The following is a 17,447-nucleotide window of genomic DNA, read 5'->3' on the forward strand; positions in this document are numbered from 1 at the left end:
AGTGAGAGAATTCACCAGGGACAGAATGGGGAGAAGAACAGGGAGATCTTTGAGGTACACTGCTGAGGGGAGCAGCAGGCAGGTCAGAAGCTGTCTGCCTGGCCATGAGGTCACCTCCGGGGCAGGCGGGAATTGAACTCATGAGGAAGTGGTTTTTAGCTTCTTAGTGCAGCGCTTTAACCTGCTGAGCCACCAGGGAGGGCCCCTGTTTGCTTGCTTTTTTACTTCTGCATTGTCCATAGCCCAGAAGGAACACACCTGTATTTTATTTATTTTTCTAAAAAAAATTATATATGATGCATGCAAGAACTGGGGTGCAGGCCAGAGATGTAGGGGGGTTGGTGGTGAGAGTATTCACCAGAGACAGAGCAGGAAGCAGAACAGGTGGATCTACCGAAATACACTGCTGATGGGTGCAGCAGGGAGACAGGAGGGGTGTGCTGTGCCCTGTGGTTCATCTCCCTGGTGCAGCTTCAAACTCTTGCTTCAGTGGCTGCAGATAGCTTCATAGTGCTGCGCTTTTACTCCCGTACCACCAGGGAGGATACCCCACCTCTACTTCAAAGGGTTGTAATTATTGTTCCATCCAACTAGGGGGCATGTTAGCCATTAGGAATCATTCGCATTTCAGGTATTTTTTTTTTTTTAAGTCTTTTAAAAGGGTAGTGTGAGTTTGGGGAGACCTTAAAGAAGTTGAGTTTTGTGCGGGATTGGAGGCTTCCAGGATGCAGGGATGATTCTGTGACTCGGGTTCTTCATGAACCTCATCATTGAAGGGGTAGACAACATGGCAGCTGATGCTCTAACTGTAAAAACAATGAAAGTAACAGTTACGTGAGTAAAAGAGAATGGAGGTACGGCTGGACAATGTTTTGTAATCAGATCCGACTCCAGAGTGGTCTTATTTTTCCTCTGCTCTGCCACCATATTGTGTGAAGTTGTTTACTTACAAGGAAGAACGCCAACACCTACACAGAAGCCACCAGCAGTTTCCGAAGGTCGGAGACAGCTTTGCCTTTCTACATAACTACACAGTGTTTTGTTGTTTTTTCTCTTGCTGCCCTGTTGCTAAAATTTCTCACATTTTATTCCATGAAAATGCCCGTTTCTTTTCCTTTTGAAGAATGAGATGAAGTCTATTTTCTTTAGTCTCATCAGTTTCTGGCATCCATTGCATCTCAAGGCTCCTGACAATTACTCTCACAGTATCTGTAACTTCTATTGTTTATCTCCACAGTTCAGTTGTCAGGTGTTTTTCTTCTTTGAAGATGGTAGGTTTCTCTGTGAAGTGTCCAAAATAGTTTTGTTTTTCTCAGGTTCTCAGCAGTTTTCCTCTGATGATGTGGTTTGTTTTCTTTCTTTCCACCCACGTGGAGTCTATACTGTTTCATAAATTTACTGCCTACCGTCAACATTTTGTAAAATCTCAGGCATTCCTTTTCAAATACTGATTCTGTCCTATTTGCTCTCGTATGTTTCTTCGAAAATAAAAGCCATAAGAAAAACAATGACATGGGCCATTTCACCATGTTGTATTTGTAAATTAAATTATACTAACTAGACTTGTTTCATTTCCTGCCTTTAATTAGATGCGAGCATTATTCTATTCTAACACCTTTATTGATATATCAGTCACAAACTACGCATCCATCTAAAGTGGGCAAGTCAATGCTGCTGAGAATGTTCCCTGAGTTTCGCAACCATCACCATAATTTAATTTTAGAAAACATTCATCAGCTCAAGAGGAAACTCCACATCCATTAGTGCTGCGTACCCCTTCCCTTCCAACTCGCGCAGCCCTCAGCAATCACTACTCTGTTTTTTTAAAGGCTGTAATTAAGAGCAGTTTTAAACGTGTTGCTAATTGAACAGAAGGTACAGAGCTTCCCAATCTCAGCATACGGCATAACCTCTCCCATCGTCAGTCAGTCCCCATCAAAGGGACACACTTATTTACAGTGAAGCTACAGGAGCATGGAGATCACACGGAATGCACAGTTCAGATTCACTCTGAGTTTTGTACTTTCTAAGGGTCTAGCCAAGTGAATATGAACACCACTCCGACACCGTGGGGCCATCCAGCATGGTTTCACTGCCTTAACATTCCTCTGTGACCATATCACTCTCTTCATGCTGCCAACAGCTGCTGCTGCCTGCACTATCTCTATTTAGTTTTTTTCTCAGAATACTCTATAGTTTTAATTTAATAGTCTATAGTCATTTTAGATTGACCTCTTCCACTTTGTTATTGCTTATTTGTTCTTTCAGCACTGATAAACGTTAATTATTTGACTGTGTGGATGTGCCAACTTATACATTCACCTATAATATGATATATTAGTTGCTTCTTTGTTTGGGCAATTATGAAGGAAGTGTATATAAATATCTGTGTGCAGGTATTTGTGGAGATATAAACACCTTTGGGTAAGTACCAAAGAGTGAGATGGATGGATAATGTAGGAATAGTATGCTGACTATTATAAAAAAAAAAAAAAACTCTCTTCCAAAGAGGTTGCATCATCTTGCCTTCCCACCAGCAGTGAGAGTTCTCGTTGCTGTACATTCTAGAAGGTGTGTGATCAAGTCCTCTTTGCTTTATTTTGCATTTTCTGATGTCACATGATGTAGAACATCTCTCATGTGCATTTGCCATTTGTTTATCTTTTTGGTGAAATTTCTGTTGATGGTTTTGCTCATTTTTTAATCAGGTTGTTTGTTTCTTATTGTTTAGTTTTAGATGACCTAGGTATACCGTAGTACTTTTAATTATTTAGTATCTTTCTAAAAATTAGCTGTCTCATCAAGTTTTCTAATTTGCTGACATAGTCATTTACAATACTTTTATACTTTTCTTCTTTTTGCGATGTTAATAGTTATACTCTCCCTTTTCACTCCTAATTTTATTAAATTATATTCATCTTTTTCTTTACCAGGCTAACTAAAATGTGTCTGTTGACATGTATTTTTCTGTAGTTATTTTTACAGCTGTCATTTTGTATTCTGATTTAATTTTCATATATATATATCCATGGACTTGCTTTGCTTTAAGTCTCAATTGCATTGATATATCATCCAACATTTGTTTTATCTCCCTTCTCCTCATTTGGATGTGTTGTCTCTTCTTATTTTGTTTCTTAGGATGAGTGATCAGAATGTTAAAAGTGTGGATCTCTGTTTTTATTCTACTAGAGTTTACTGAATACTTCCATTTTTTATATTAATGCTTCTCATCAAATTTGAGCTTTCAGTAGCATTTCTTCAACAAGTTCTGTGACTCCTTTATACACATAATGTCCAACATTTCTCTGAAACCCCTCATTTTTCTTCATTATTTTTGTCTCACTATCCTTTTGCAGAATCTTTTATATTTTGCTCCTTGTCATGTAAATTATTGCTTTTTTATTTAGGACTTTTCATGTTCTTTTTATCTATGCCTATGTCCAAATCCCACCTTCTCATTAAGATTTTAGTCCTATTGGATTAAAATCCACCCTAATGCCATCACTGTCACTTGGATCACTTCTGTCAAGACCCTCTCTTCAACAGTCACAGTCAGAGATACTGAGCTTTAGGGTTTCAACATATGCACAGAGAATACAATGAAATCAGTCTATCCCAGCCATGTTCCACAAGGGACAAGTGGCTTCCAGATTGTCTCTCCAATTTTTCCTGAAATGATTTACACTTGATCTTACACACAGTGTTTCCAAATACCAGGAGTGAATGGTTTATATTAAGCCTGGGTTACTATAGAATTGCCCAAGACCAGTGTGCTTTTTTCCAATATTGGATCAGATGTTATCTTCTGCCTTGTGTAATACGTTGGCCAATACTCCAAATGCACCTCCTATATTTCATTGATTGCTCTTGTGTACATGTATGTAGATGCCTTTAGCCACATATTTGAGTTCCTTCCTAGGAGGATTCTTCAGGATTTCTCTTTTACAATATTTGTATATTAAATTTCTAACTGTACTACTGTTACATGTTTTCCTGTAAATATCATGTTCATTTAACATGGCCTTAAAGATAATTATAAATTCTTTCAAATAAAGCCTGTGGCACACAAGTCAATTACTAAACAAGTGTCCAACATTTTCAGGATAATCCTGCATAAATATAACACTTCATCTTCAATGTTCTTCTCCCAGTTCCCTCAAGGCCTTGTTAAACCACACCAAAATATTGAGATGGACTAGCTATCAATAGCAGAAATCATGTCTTTAACTAAAATCAAAGGTTCTGTTTAACTGCAAAATGTTCTGTTCACAGAACTGAGGTTGAGTTCTTTGTTTTTTTCTCCTCAAATTCCAAGCATTTGCTGCCATTTTTCTACACAGCATCTGCATCTTTATTAATTTTGTCCTTGGTCTGTATTATTGTATTACTGAACTCTGCACTGAGCGAATTGAAAGATCTATTATTTCAGATTATTTTTAAAGTATTTGATTTCTTATTCTCACAATGCAAGTGCATAGAGCACAGCCATGTATTCAGATCCCCAGAAGACTATAAGATAGGTCAACTCCTGGAGAGCTATTTCTTTGGAGAAGTATTCAGTAACTGTACTTTATGACCTCTGTTCTTGTTCCACACATGTAAATTTTAATGTTATCTCTGGCCACAGAACAATGCATCTGCCCATAACTAAGACTTCTCAACACTTTCCCATTAGTGTTCTCAAATCTGATTACAAAATATAGAACTTTCCAAAGATATATCATGGCTGTGACTTTAGCTTATCCATAACTGGTTCTCCAATAAGCTTGGCAAATTACTGATAGACATTAATGTAAAAGAATTGCTGATTTTAAGTGTGAGGGCTACTCGATGATTTCATGTTCTCCCTCGGCTTAAAAGCAACTCAATTTAACTCAGCTCTTATGTGGAAGTCAAATTCTGCTACAGAATCCCTTTTTCTTATGAGACATTGTGATCAATAATTCTGGAGAGCTGTGTTTATCTTATCTACTTTACATTTGCTGACCAAGTGAGTATTCTAAACACATAATTAATTTTTATAGCAACTAGACATATTCAAACTGGTTTTTAGTCAGCTTAATTCATATGACCAAATTCAGATTTATTTACCTATTAAAAGGACAAACAACTTTTAGAATATGTTGAATATTTTTACACAAGCCTTCCATGAGTCTTGGTAACATTTCTTTGCTTTCAGAAAATGGGGTTTGCATGCCCCATAATTTTGATTGCAGGTGAAAATAATCTCACAGCTGCCATTTGATAAATTGGTATGTGTGTATTTCACTTTCAAGAACACCATTTTCTTTCTTTTTTTACATAAAATTTTAAATAGTTTATTTATGTATGTATAGAGAACAGGGGTGCAGCAAACGAAGTTACACTACTGAGGGGAGCAGCAGGGAGACAGGAGCAGTCTGTTGTGTCATGTGGGTCAACTACCCAGCCAGGATCACACTGGAGCTGAAGCAGCTGTGCTGACTTCACAGTGCTGCACTTCAACCCAGTGAGCCACCAAGGAGGGCCAAGAACACTATATTCTTGAGAACAGATACATGTTATTAAACAGAGGCTGACTTCTCGGCTGAGTCACCTGCCTGTGTGAGTTGTGCTGCCAGATTACCCATGGTCTGGCAACACTCAGAAGAGTGAGGTCCACCACGCCGATGCTCTGTTTTGATAATGTGGTAACATCCTGGTATTTTCCACCCTAGGGAATCTAGTTGTTTATTCTCTGCTTCAGGTTAGCTTTTCATTTTGCATGGGAAGAGACCACTCCCCCCAAAGCCCTCTGGACATTTATACTTTGTCCAGGGCAGACATTTCCTTCACTCGGTGTCCCCTTCGTTACTACAGGGCAAGCCTGTAATGCACGCATGCTTTTGGTGCTCTTTTGGCTCGCATCGTAGGCAGCATACGCAACAGGTGGCTTGAGATTTTTGAGAGCAATGAGTGGACTAAACATGAAGGGGTCTTTGGTGAACCACCTCAGTGAAATTTAGTCTCGAATCCTGCCTCCCATCTGCAATCTGATCTTGATCTTGTGACCCGTCTTGACCAAGAAAAGATAAGTGATATGGTAAAGATGGCAGCGTGGCAAGCATCTACCATTTTACACTGATGCTTGTTATTGATTAATTAATTATGTTTGGGTCACTCTTGGGATGCAACTATTTTTGAAAGGGAGCCCAAGACAACAAAGCAGATGGGTAAGGGTGGGCCAGAGAGAGGAGCAACGGAAAGCCATGCAGGTGCAGACTCACTGGGAGCTTATTTTGCATCTGTGCCTGCATCAGATGCTCCTGACAGTGGCCGCATAGGCCATATCAGAGCCATGCAGCAGAAGGACGAATCAACTCAAAACATAACAAGCAAATGAGAAATAACACAATGTATCTTGAATCATTAAACTCTGGGGTGTTTTTACAAAAGAATGGGCAACTGAAATGTATGATGCTGTTGACACTTCAATTTGAGTGCCAGGGTGTCTTGATAAGGTTCTGAAGATGATTCAGTAGCTGGGATCTGGAGTTTCTACAAGCTCCCAGTTGATAATAGTGAGGCTGTCCTGAGGACGGCAGTTTAAATCTTAAGGTTCTAGGGAACCAATAATTCACTGTCATCTTTCCTGAGGCCATTTCTGTCTATGTCTTTATGTTAAAAACCTAAAAAAAATCCTCTTTAAAAAACCCTTTTAACAAGACAGAACACATACTAAAAGACACCATTCTAGTTGCAGAAATGGACAAGTGTGTGTGTGTGTGTGTGTATTAGGGAATCAAAGTTTTGGGTACATGGGCAAGTCTGCTTTGGGGGATCATGCCCTTTAATATTCCAACATAATGGTCTGTCTCCAGTAACTAATCACTAGAATTTTCTTCTCTTCCTTTTATAAACTGCTATACCACTCAATTCAGCCAAATGGTTTGGCCTCATGAAATCTGGAATCATTTTATGCTCTTTTCTATACACTGAACAGTGTTCCTCCTGCTTTCTAAATGCTGTCCGTTGCATAAATATGCAGTGAACTCTAGCTGAAGCTTTGGAGTGACAGCATTCAGAGCACGTCATAATAAAGGCAGCATCATGAAACTAAATGCAACATGTTTTATTCAAAGAGCTGGTTTTGTTTGCTCATCTGTGTGTGCTAGCCCTTGACCCCGTTAGACCTCAAAGACTGTCCTCGCCATCCAGTTTCCTGTTCTGTGTATCTGTCAGCCTCCACCTTTAACATCGCTCTTATTGTTTCCAGTCAACCAATTGTGATTTCAGTTACTTACCCAAATCAGGCTCCTGATAGAAGGTGTCGATCCCAAATTTAGTAAGGTGCCCTACTGAATTTCTGTGCCCAGGCTTGGAAATATTCACACATAAGATACTCTAAGAATAGTGCTGATAGATTTCTGCCCTAAATTAGTTCGCTTTTACTAAATTAATTGAATATTACATTTTACAAAAACGCATCAAGTCATTGGAGGGTTAGGGTGAATAATCAAAGAAAAGATGCCTGCATCTAAATGCCTCATGCCTTACTTTCATGGAACCTGAATATAACCCAGTCTCTGCCAGCTCATATATTCAGAATCTCTGCTTGTCTTACAATTACAGATTGTCCGACAAACTTTTGCAATTCTACTCCATTGTTTAAACCATGATTCTGTGTAATTGAAGTTTCTCCTTCTTACGGAATCCAGAATCTTCCTATTCTAATATAATAACTAATAGTAAGGATTCTTCTTTATTTGGAAAGCCACAGCCTCATTTTTTTTTTTAAGATTTATTTATTCATACAGAACTGGGGTACAGGCCAGAGATGCGGAGGGTGAGAGGATTCGCCAGAGACAGAGTGGGGAGCAGAACAGGCAGATCGACAAAGTACACTGCTGAGGGGAGCAGCGGGCGGGTCAGGAGAGGTCTGCCGCGCCATGTGGTCACCTCCAGGGCAGGCGGGGATCGAACTCATGCAGAAGTGGCTTAAGCTTCTGAGTGCTGTCCTTTAACACACTGTGCCACCAGGGAGGGCCATTTGGAAAGCCACGGCCTCATTTTTAAGCTGGTCTCAGAGAAAGATTCCACCACCTGTAGCTGAATCATTGGCTGATACAATGAAGGGCATTTTGACAATCTTCCTTCCAAGTTAATCTTGAAAATTCTCTTTTTAGTGATCTAGTTGCTATTGTCATGATAGTTATCTATCAGCTTCAACTCTGCACTCTTACTGTGCCTGTCAAAGATATGTAGCCAAGCTCTAGTGGAGATATATGTGTTGCACAGTAAAAAATCCATATACCCTCATCTTACTCAGAATGTGTATCAATCTATCTGTAAGAGTGTCTAAAATGTACACTGATAGACCGTATGAACAAAAACTAGTTAAATATTCAGTTGTGCTTATAATTTAAGTTTGTGATTCATAAGTTCACATATGAATTGATTTAAGGAATAGCAATCCCATAGTGATCTATATGCATCTACTCAGGAATACCATTTTATTTGCTTTGTTTTATTGCACTTTGCAACTTATCTTTTTTTTTTTCTTTTAACAAATCGAAGCTTTAGTGTTATTTTTCTGACAGCATGTGCTCAGTTTGTGTCTTTTTGTCACAGATCAGTAGTTGTTTTTTTTTGTTGTTTTTTTGTTTTTTTAACATTTCAGACTCATTAACATACATGATTGGTGGTACTGGTGTTCCTGTTGTAGCTTGGGACCCCACAACCACACCCATAGACTGCAGACTTCAACAATACATATCAGAAAGTTGCAAATTGCCCCAGTGAAGCCTTGAATGATAACAAAGCAAACAGTCCTCTTGCTTATGTAAAGAGTATTTGTGGTCTGAAGAGATGTTCAAACCAGCTACAACCCAATCCAGTTGTCGTTGAAATCCAATCCAGGGTGAGGTCCTAAGGCTGTGCAACTCCATGAAGGTTGAGAGTGATGAAGATAATTCAGGAGAAACGTTTGCAATTTATTTATGCAATGAACTAGTAGTTGGCCTGTGAGGTTTAAGGACAAAAGTCTTTATTACAAAAAGTGTAACTGAACAGCAAGCACTGGTGTAGAAACTGTAGCAAGTGATCCAGAAGTGATAACTGAAACAATTGATGCAGGTGAGCACCCTAAAAACTAGATTTTCAATGTTGAAGACATAAGCTTGTACTGAAAGATGATGCCAGGTGGGGATTCAAGTCTTCAACAGTCTGAGGCTCTTGTTAGGAGGTAAAGCAGTTGATGACTGACTGTAAGTTGGAGTCAGTGCTCATTTACCGGTCTCAAAATCCTCATGTTCTTTAGAATGATGCTTAATCTACTCTACCTGTACTCATAAAGAGAACAGCAGAATCTGATGACAGCAAATCTGTTTACAGCATGATTTATTGGATGTTGAAAGGCCACTGTGACACCACTTCTCAGAAAAAAATAAATTCAAAACACCTTTGCACACTGACAATGCATCTCAACTACTGTGAGCTTGGATGGGGATGGACAAAGACATGCATGTGGTTCTCACGTGTCTCAACACAGTATCCACACTGCAGCCTGGGGATCAAGGAGCCATCTTGCCTTTTAAGTCTTAATTTAAGACATTTCTTACACAAGACTGTAGCTGCCATAGATGGGTTTGACAAAGTCAGTCAAGCATTTTATGAAGGATTTTCATGAAGAACACTCATGGTCCGTAGGAGGAAGTGAAAATGTGAATATTAACAGGAGTTTGAAAGAGGGGGTTCAAGATTTCAGTGGAGAAAGTAGCCACAGATGTTGGGGAGGTAGTATGAAAATGAGAATTAGAAGCTATTTCATGATAAAACTTGAATGAGTGAGAAGTTGCTTCTTACGAGTGAGCAAAGAAAGTCGTTTCTTGTAATGGAAACTAGTCCTGAAGAAGAGGCTGTGAACATGGGTGATCCACAACACAGGGCTTAGAATATTATGTGTTTAGGTTATTGGTGAGAGGGTTAAACTCGATTTTAAGGGTTTTCATTGTAAGTAAGCATTCTTAAGCAGTATCACATGCCACCGAGAAATTTCTCCTGAAGAGTAGATCAGGGCCGCAAACTTCATTGCTCTTATTTTAAGAAGTTGCAGCCACCCCCACATCAGGAGCCCCCACCCCAATCAGCCGTGAGCACCCGGGCCAGGCAGTCCACCAGCAAAATGAATATGACTTGCTAAAGGTTCAGACATAGCATTTTGAGCTAAAGTTTTTTTCTTTTTTCAGTTAATTGGGCTTTGTTTATTTTTTATTTATTTATTTATTTATTTATTTTTTAGGTAAATGTTACCACACACTTAATGGATGGCAACTTAGTATAAATACTTTTATAAGCATTGGGAAATCAAACACTTCCTGTGGTTTGCTTTATTGCTCTATTTGTTAATGCAGTGGCCTGAAGCTGAGCACGCGATACCTGGGAGTTGTGCCTGTATAATCTTCACAGGAAGGGGCATGAAATAGTGGAGGTGTATAGCCACTTGTTTTGAAATGCAGGCCATTTGTTTCAAATAAAATTTTTATGAAACTTCTCTGAGTACAAAATTGGGGTTCTTAGGCCCTACATGAGGCTGCATTTCCCCATCAAAAATTTCAGCTTAAATTATTTATTCTGTCATTGAAACCAAGGTAGAAAAACAAAGAGAACTTCTAGTGAACACAGATCTTCTTATTTTAGAAATAAGCAGCGATCATTTATTTGCAAAGCTGGTGGCTGGTGTGTAATGCAGTGGTTCTGGGATGAAATCGGCATGTATTCACTAGAACATACTGAGTGGACGTAAAAACCATTTGACAAAACTATCAAAACAAGTTCATCTGCTTTATCAAATAAGTCTGAGATTGGCCTTAAAAATTTAGTAACTATATAAATATTGAACATTTTGTATTAATTTTAATCAAGTTTATAAACACATCAAACTTCAATAATGTCTTAAAGGAAAATCTTGGTTCTTTCCAGAAGAAAAGGCTATATAGGACTCAGAATATTATCAAAAATGACACAAAGCAAAAAAAACAAAAAACAAACAAAAAAAAACTGGTTTACATTCTGTTGTTATCCCCATTTTATGGAAATTTTAAGAGGAAATTGATAGACAAAGACCCAAAAATTTCATATATCTGATATAGTAGATACTATAGTTCAAACTTTTGAAGTTCTAGTTATCTGTGTATTTTATAGGTACATATATACATTTACACATATACACATCACACACATGCGCATAGATATATGAGACAGATGACAGATCAACACATCAATCGCTACACAGATGCTGACTCTGGCTTTATTCAGCACTAGCTCCATGCCTTGTACAGATTTTACATTTGACAGGTCACTGCATTTAGGATTGATCATTGGCACCTGATTGCCATTAACAGCTTTCAGATGATTTTTTATGTGGCTTTTGCAGTGTTTAATACAAGACCAGCATATATTTTATTTATTCAAAGATTGATATAAATGTTTAAAAAACATAATTTCAAATATTAACAATGGACTTAATTTAGGTGACACATTAAAAACTTGACGGCTTGTCTTATTCATGGGAAAAATCAGGGGTCAACAATGGTCTGAAAAGATGAGCTTGACTAACTCGGGGCACTGAAGAACCTTGGTGGGAGGTACCAGCGCACTGGAGAGTGAACGGCAGAAATGAAACGTGAAAAGCAAGCCACGAGGTCTTCAAAAAACAAACATCGTAGGAATCTCGCAGGTGGATTTTGCTTATGCTCATTCAAAGCACCCAGTTAATTATAATCTTCTCTGATTACACATGAGCTTTTAAACTACTGCACCCTGAATTAATTAATTTTTCACCCCACTGTATTTACAAATACGTGCTTCAGCTTATGATTGGTCAAAGTTCAAATCTGGGTATGATACAGAAAAGAAATGAGACTTTCTTGCCTTTCAAAACAGCACTCGAAATAACCAAAGGTCTTGGCAAATTGATTCTCTCTACGAAAGAACAACTAATACGCATCCTTGTTTATTTTGCTCTAATGAAATCCACGTCTATATTTAAATCTAAAGTTTGAATTGAGAAAGGAAAGTTGTACCATAGTTCACATTTTTATGATGAAATGGTATCATTACTGTTTTGTTTAAAGTGTCTGCAAGTTTTAAAAGCATAAAGGTACATGCTGAAATTTTTATTTCAAAATTGTGAATGCAGTCAAATGTAACACTGGAATAGCTTAAAATGTATATATAAGCCAAAGGTTAAAACTCATGATGACAACAAATAAAAGTCAACTTAACCATGAATTATAATTTTCTTGCATTCTTTGAGATACATTATATAAGGGGAAATATTTTAATGATGTTAGTTCTTATTTTTAGTCCTTTTCTTTGTTACAAAATGCCTCTTACTTCCTTTATCAGTTAGAAGAAAGCAGATAATAGCTTTGTGATTAAAGGGAGTAATACCTTTGTATCCTTTATGCAAACTACCAAAGTATTTTAATTGTGGTGCTGTTTGTGATAGTCTTTTACCAAATTATACTTTGTGATAGAGACAAACCTGTGTATGCCTGCTAAGGGGTACATAGACAGGCCCTCCCTGGTGGCGCAGTGGGTTAGAGCACAACACTGAGAAGCTAAAGCCACTTCACATGAGTTCGATTCCCGCCTGCCCCGGAGGTGACCACATGCTGTGGCAGCCCTCTCCTGACCCGCCCGCTGCTCCCCTCAGCAGTGTACTTCATCGATCTGCCTGTTCTGCTCCCCACTCTGTCTCTGGTGAAGCCTCTCGCCACCCCTGAGCCTCTGCCCTGTACCCCAGTTCTGTATGCACAAATAAATACATCTTTAAAAAAAAAAAAAAAAGAGATACATAGACAAAGAAGAGGAGTCCTTTTACTGGCTAATCAAAACAATGTAAATTAGTTTAACTAGATAAAGCTTAAAATAGAAAACAATAAGCTTAGAATTGGAAATGCAATTCAGTGACTTTTTATAAAAAATGTTTTTCTTTAAATGCAGCGTTTATACAGGAAAATGCAGAAATCATAAATAAATAACATGTTCAGTGTTTCCTCCCTTCCTGCCTTTCTGCTCCTGGGGAGACCAGAGCTCCTTCGCTGGGGTTGTGTTTCATTGCTTCCTCTGTGCAGGCCTGGAACTGTCCTCTCCTCTCATGTGTTAATACTACTACTAATAAATAGTACCAAGAAACAGTAAGCTAAAATTTGCAGCCCTACTTTTTTCCCTTTTTTCCAATTTAAGATTTTAATACAATAGTTATTTTTACATCATTTTGTGCCTTTTTCCAACTCAGTTGTAATCTCCATGAGCTTCTCATCACCGAATCACCCATGTGCCATCGCGCTTCCCACCCCTTTTAATCCCATTCCCCATTCCACTCTCATAAAATGACTCTGGTATATAGTAGTTGTTATTATTATTATTATTATTATTATTATTATTATTATTTTCCCCCCTGGTCCTTATGTTCCTGCTATGAGTAAACCATCTGGCATTTTCCTTTCTGGTGCAGCCCTACTTTTAAAGTGCAGTGTATTACATATAGTCACATTGTTTTGTTATCAATCTCATTTTCTTTGTTTTAGCATAGCCCCAAACTGGCCTTTTAAATTCTCTTCCTAGACCTGGACATTATTTTACTAATGTCACCTACGTAATAATCCACATTGTGCCCTGGGTTTACAAATATTTCATATCAAATTATGTCTTCAGAAAATGTATTTCAGTAATGACACGATTCACAGAGTATTGTTTATGGGCAATGTTTACTAGTGCTGTTTTGATGTACAGTACATTTACATCATATACAAATTAAATCTGGGTATTCTATTTTGTTACTAACACTGTATCTGTGATTTTGCTATTTGAAAATGGGTATAATTTGCACAATGTGAATTGTGGTCTTTAAAACTAAGATATTAAATTACAAATAAGTGAATACAATCTTAATAATTATTTCCAAATATGTTTCAACAAATATGCATGCATACACACATACATAATTGCATGTGGTCCTTGCCCACATATGTATATATACATGTGTGTGCTCATGTACACACATTACGTCTCTTCAAGAAGTTCTACCCCTGCCTGTCACTCACACATCAGCCTCCTTTAGCATTACCTGAGTATAGTGAGTGGACTCACGTCCTCACATCGAGGTCTCACAGAGACATCAGGCACCTCGAGCTATTAGAAAGGGCTCACCAGCTACCACCTGCAAGGCAGTTCCAACGACTGCAAGTATTTCCTTTGAATTATGGCCTTGTGAAAATGAGACTTAATAATTGAAAAGCTGGTCACCATGACATACAATTCTGGAAGACTGTTTAACATTTTTTGAGACAGCATAATTTGTAAATAAGGACATTTATTATTGCAGACAGCCGGAGGGTGCACATTTATTTTCCTGTGACATAGTACACAGATGCAAGGCTTAATTCATTAACACTGCTTGCAAAATGTTCTGTTATGTTTAAAAGTAGGATAAATGTAAACACATCATAAAGATAGAATGATTTGATTACTTCAATGGCTTCCTGAGAAAGTGATTTTAGATAAAAATCTACAGATTTGTAGTTTAATTTCTTCAGCCAAAGATTTTAAACTGATGGCTTCAAAAGGAAGATAGTTAAACAGCACAGTATATATAGTTTAATAAATTGTTAGTCTTTGTTTCAACAGATTGCTATTTTAATATGAAAAAATTCTAAATATTTCAGTATGTTCAAATTTGCTAGAGAACTGACGTTTCCTTCAGCTTGCTTATTGCTACATTGTTTGACCAAAACTCCTTTATGAATATGTGATTTAAAGACCTATTAATGTGTTTTGTTTTCAATTCAGTTTTCATACATTCATTATTTACTTTTTAACTGGTTAAGAAAATAAAAATCTGAGAAGAAATGTAGACTCACAAATGCAGAATACACTGTATAATTATAATGACTGCTTTATCATATGCATTTATTTAAACAATAAATCAATTTTTTAATATAACTAAACTAGGGACGATCATTCTTTTTTTTTTAAGATTTATTTATTTATGCATACAGAACTGGGGCACAGGCCACGGGTGCAGGGGCAGTGAGAGGGTTCACCAGAGTGAGTAGCATGAAGTACACTGCTGAGGGGAACAGCGGGCAGGTCAGGAGAGGTTTTCCATGCCATGTGGGTCACCGCCCTGGCTGGGGATCAAACTCATGCTGAAGTGGCTTTAGCTTCTTGTGCTGCTTTAACCGACTGTGTGACCAGGGAGGGCCTGGGATGATCATTTTTTAAAGTGCTACAGCTACTGCAGTGAATTAAACAAAATGGCAATCCCTGCCCTCACCTGTCTTACACTCTAGATTGAAGAGATGGGTGATAAGCTCAAACGTATAAAATAATTACACTGATCATGGTAAGAGGGTCTATGGCAAAATGGAAGTGGAACAATAGGAGAGTCTGTAGTTTGGGACTGTGGCCGTAAATGTAAGCTTGCCAGACTCCATTGCTCTAATCCACAAGATACAGTTGATCAAAGATCAGAATCAGATGAAGACAGTCATGACCTCTGGAAATCTGGGGAAGGGTGCTCTAACTAAGGGTCCTGCAGGTGAAAGATCCCGAAGGGAAATCTTGGATCAACAGGTCAGGGGACAAATGAAGAGGCTCCATGGTCAACCGTGATGAGTGAGTAGGAGGAAAACGTGAGAAGGGGGCAAGGATGGGCCACGGATGTCATGAGTTGTTTTTTTTTTCTTTGATTATGCATTGGGGTGTGGGCCATAGGTATGGGGGGAAGTGGCTGAGAGGATTCACCAGAGACAGTGGGTAGCAGAACAGGTAGGCTGACTGAAATACACTGCTGATGGGTGCAGCTGGGAGACAGGGATCTGCTGCATGTGGGTCACTCCCTGGCTGGGGATTGAACTCGTGCTACAGTGGCTGGTGATAGCTTAATAGCTCTGAGACTTTAACTCCTACGCCCCCAGAGAGGACCAAAGACTGTTTTATTGATGAGTCAACCCTTCACTAAATAAAAGGAAATGACTCCTGCCTGACTACCTTGAGTTGAATCATCCACTTTCCCTGCCTTCAGATGAGAACTGAAGCCCTGGCTTGTCCCAGATCTTGAGCCTGCTGGTATTGATTGGAATTTTATCTTCAACTCTGATGGGTTTCCAGCTTGGCAATTGCCAAGTTTGAAACCTTTCGATCTGTCCTGTAAGTCAATTTCTTAGAGCATCTCTTTCTATCACAAGAGATGCTGGTTCGGTTCACCTGTAGAGCCCTGACAAATAAGAGATTATCAGTGTACAAGATTTGTTCAATAGAAGATTGAATACCGTATTGACTATATAATAGTGCCATGTTATATTTTTATATGATGCTTATAATTTAAGGTTTTTATTTTAATTCACATTCTCCCAAAACAGCACCATCTGTGGATTTTAAATTCATTTAGTAATGATTGCATTGTTTCTTGTAAACTTATTTTTAATGCACTCAATAAAGAATTATTCTAAATGCATTTATATGTTTCAAAGATAACAGATTTGAAACCTTGACTCTGAGTAATTTATTGATCATCTGTATTGAACATCTGTCATATTTAGTAATAATAGTCATCTACTGACAAAATAGATTTTTCACTTGTAGACTTTTTGAAAGAATATATTTTATTGACACCTTTAGATATCTGTGTTCAGTATTCCCTATTTTGGAAATGTACTTGAAAACTTTCTTTTTTATTATTCAGAATTATCAAAAGCCAAAATTATCAAATTTTATTCAGAATTTGCACATTCAACGTAATGAAAAGCAGGATGTAGACAAAACTGCTTTTGCATTTGTATTTGAAATAATTCTTTTCTTCGCTTTAAACCTGTCATCCTGAATCCATTTTCTTTTCACAGGTATGTACACATAATGTGTAATATATAATGCACACATATGTTGCATGGGCACACATATGTGCACACATGTACATGTGATGTGAAACATTTAGTCCCAACCTTTATCTCTCTTACACTCTCTACCTGCTTCCTGTGCACTGTCTCCTCCATGCCCTTAAGCACGCACATATCATTGCCTTCCACTAACCTGTTCTATAAAAATTAGAACATTTCAAAGTAATATCCAGTATTGTGATTCTCTGTGTCTTCCATGCACCAGAATTAACTGTACCCCCCTCTTCCGTATGACTTAATGGCTCTTTCCAGAAGTGGTGGTAGGTTGTGTGGTTCTGTCCCATTGATAAATCCACCGCCAGTGAAGCTATTCAGGCCAACCGAGAGTGGGAAGAAACGACGCCATGAGAATTTACAGCAAGCCTCCTAAGAACATCATGGCGCCAAGTTGCCCTGTTGTGCTCATGCCATGCTGTTCGGGCTGGCTGAAGCCATTGTGGGGGGAGCCCGGGCAGAGGTGTGCTGGTAAAAAATAGAGCACCCCAGGAAAATGCTAAAAGCGGGGTGGAACAACTGGAAAAGTAT

Source organism: Condylura cristata, unplaced genomic scaffold, assembly GCF_000260355.1.
Source record: "Condylura cristata isolate star-nosed mole 26May11 unplaced genomic scaffold, ConCri1.0 scaffold00007, whole genome shotgun sequence".
NCBI classification, from domain to species: Eukaryota; Metazoa; Chordata; class Mammalia; order Eulipotyphla; family Talpidae; genus Condylura; species Condylura cristata.